Consider the following 3,923-nt stretch of genomic DNA (forward strand, 5'->3'; position numbering starts at 1 on the left):
AAAAAAAAAAAAAGATTGCTTTAGCTAAGTGGAGCCCCATATCAATTTGAGGTTTTGAAAAAAAAAAAAAAATTGGGAGGATATTGATAGGGATCATGTTGAGTCTATAGAGTTCTTTGGGTAGTGTCAACATCTTAATAATATTAAGTCTTCCAGTCCATGAAAGCAGATTATGCCTTTCTGTTTATTTGTTGTTGTTAAGAGTCATAAAGTTGATTTTGACTCATAGAAACCCTCTACAGGGTTTCCAAGGAGCAGCTGGTGGGTTTGAACTGCCAACTTTCCAGTTGGTAGTCCAGTGCTTATCCTACAGCACCACGTCAGGACTCCATTTATTTGTTGCTGTTGTTGTTAAGTGCCATTGAGTCGATTCCAACCCATAGCGACCCTGTATAGTGTTTCCAAGAAGCAGCCGGTGAGCTTGAACGATCAACCTTGCAGTTCAAATGACTTTGCAGTCTGACACATTAGCCCACAGCACCACACCAAGACTCTGATTTATTTAAGCCTTCTTTAATTTCTTTCAACAACATTTTATAATAGTCAGCACAGAAATCTTTCACCTCCTTGGTTAAATTTATTCTTAGATCTTTTATATATTTAGATGCTACTGTAAATGGGATTATTTTCCTAATATCCTTTTAAGACTATTCATTGATGATGTTGTTGTTTAGAACTGTCAGGTTGGCTCTGACTCATATCAACCCTGTACACAGTTTTTAGGAGCAGCTGGTGGGATTGAACCACAGACTTCATAGTTAACAGTCCATTGGTTGAACAATAGTCATATTAACTGATCTTCCTTTTTGGTGTTGTTAAGAACCGTTGAGTCAGTTCCAACTCATAGTGAACCTGTATAGGGTTTCTGAGGAGCATCTGGTGAGTTTATGGTTCAAAACAATCTTGCAACCAGCACATTAAACCACAGTGTGCATACTATTCTATCACTGACAGCATTGTACTTCATAACAGATCTTGAATTTTTTTTGATGATGATGAATATGATGTTATTCCTCTTCAATTGATCATTCATGTGTCAATTTTGACATAATAGAGCATTGCCTGATTTAAAAAATGGCCGAAGAGTGAAGAGAACTTAAAATACTTGCTGATAAAGATAAAAAACCACAGCATTGGGTATGGGTTGCAACTCAATGTAAAAAAAAAATACAAAAATCCTAACCACTGGACCAATAAACAGCACAGCTGGACACTGAATAAGGAAGACCATACAAGAAATGATGCTTTTGAGTTATGGTGTTGGAGGAGAATATTGAAAGTGCTATGGGCTGCCAAAAGAACCAACAGATCTGTGTTGGAAGAAGTGCAGCCAGAGTGCTCCTTGGAGGCCAGGATGGCCAAACTTCATCTCTCATACTTCGGACATATTGTCAGGAGGGACCAGTCAATGGAGAAGGATATCATGTTTGGTAAGGTGGAGGGGCAGAGAAAAAGAGGAAGACCCCCAGTGAGATGGATTGGCAAAGTGGCAGTATCAATGGGCTCAAGTGTGGCAACTATAATGAGGTTGGCCCAGGATCTGACAGTGTTTCGTTCTGCTGTGCATAAGATCGCTATCAGTCAGTACCAACTCAATGGCACCTAACAACAGCAACAACATATAAATGGAGAAAAGATTGAAGCTATCAAAGACTCCATTTTGCTTGGATCAACCATCAACACTCATGGAAGCAGCTGTCAAGAAATCAAATGATGTATTTCATTAGGCAAATCTGTTGCAAAAGATCTCTTTAAAGTGTTGAAGAGCAAAGATATCAATTTGAGAACAAGGTGCGCCTGACCCAAGCCATGACATTTTCAGTAACCTTATATGCATGCGAAAGTTGGACAGTGAATAAGGAAGACAGTAGAAAAATTGATGCATTTGAGTTATGGTGTTGGAGGAGAATACTGAAAGTACCATGGACTGCCAAAAAATCAAACATATCTGTGTTAGATGAAGTACAACCAGAGTGCTCCTTGCAAGCCAGGATGGCCAGACTTTATCTCTCATACTTTGGACTTGTTGTCAAGAGGGACCAGTCCCTGGGGAAGGATATCATGTATGGTAAAAATGAAGTACAGGAGAAAAAGAGGAGACCCCAATGAGATGGATTATCACAGTGGCAGAAGCGATGGACTCAGTTGTAAGGTTGTGAGGTTGGCCCAGGACCTTGCAATGTTTTGTTCTGTTGTGCACAGGATTGCTATGAGTCGATGTTGACTTGATGCCACCTAACAACAACAGACATTAATTCCATTTCATTTTTGATGACTTCAAATTTTGCTAGATTCATGCTTTGTATATTCCATGTTCTAATTATTAATGGACGTTTGCAGCTGTTTCATTTTGAAGAGTGCCACATCAGCTAAGCAAGATCCCAAAAGCTTTACTCCATCCATGACATTAAGATTGACTACTTGAACATGAAACATCTTCCAGAATTGACCAAGTGTTAGACCACAAAACAAGCCTCCATAAATTTACAAATATCAAAAGGCTACAAAGTATCTTCTCAGACCACAATGTTTAAAACTAGATATCAAAAATAGGAAGACCTAGGAAATAAAGTCGAATATATGGAAACTGAACAACACCCTGCTTAATATCTACTGGGTAGTAGAAGAAAAATAAAGGTGAACTCACAAAGTTCCTAGAAACAAATGAGAAAAAAATACAACAAACCAAAATCTTTGGGACATGGCAAAAGCGATGCTGAAAGGACAATTTATTGCAATAAACACACACATCCAAAAAGAAGAAAGAACCAAAATTAATACATGAACACAGCATCTACAACAATTAGAAACAGATCAAAAAAATGAGACTACAGTCACCAAAAGAAAAGAAATAATAAAGATTAGGGCAGAAATAAACGAGATAGAAAACAGGAAAACTATAGAAAGAATCTGGTTCTTTGAAAGGATTAATAAAATGACAAACCATTGGCAAACTTACAAAAGAAAAGAGGGAGAAGACAAAAATAACACTACCTTAGAAACCACATGGGTGATGTCAAAATGGAACTAAAGGAAATAAAAAGGATATTAATAGAATACTATGAGGAGTTGTACTACAAAAAAATTGAAAACTTTGAAGAGGTGGATACATTTTTAGAAAAACACGGTCTACCTAAACTTACACAGAGTGAAGCAGAAAACTTGAACAGACTTGTGAAAAAAGAAATTGATCAGGTCATCAAAAAAATCCCAAACCAAAAGAGTCCAGGTTCAGATGACTTCAATGGTGAGTTTTACCAAACATTCCAGGAAGAGCTGCCACCGATTCTACTCAAATTATTTCAGAATATAGAAGAGGATAGAAACATCCTAATACGTTTTATGAAGGAAGAATACCCAAACCAGGGAGACATCACTAAGAAAGAAAATTATAGACCAATATCCTTAATTAACATAAAAATGCAAAAATTCTCAACAGAATCCAGCAACATATCAAAATAATAACAATGATAATAATAATAACATCATGCCAAATGAGATTCATATCAGAGATGTAAAGATGGATAAACATTAGAAAAACAATCATTGTAATCCACCATATAAATAAGAAAAAGGAAAAGAACCACATGATCATATCAATTGATGCAGAAAAGGCATTTGACAAAATCGAACATCCCTGTCTGACAAAAACACTCAACAAAGTAGGAATTGAATGGAAAATTCTCAACATAATTAAAAGCATATATACAAAACCAAAAGGTTGGAAATAGAAATACCTTGTGATCCAACAATTCCTCTACTTGGTATTTATCCACAAGAAATCCGAGCCCCAATAGATTTCTGTGAACCCGGGTGAATACCTGGTTAGCCAGCAGTGTGGCAAGACCTGGGGACTCTTGGGCCCAGAGTCAGTGAAATAGCCACAGAGGACTAGAGTGGAGAGTGAAGCATCCAGCTGATAA

Source organism: Chrysochloris asiatica, unplaced genomic scaffold, assembly GCF_000296735.1.
Source record: "Chrysochloris asiatica unplaced genomic scaffold, ChrAsi1.0 scaffold00118, whole genome shotgun sequence".
NCBI classification, from domain to species: domain Eukaryota; kingdom Metazoa; phylum Chordata; class Mammalia; order Afrosoricida; family Chrysochloridae; genus Chrysochloris; species Chrysochloris asiatica.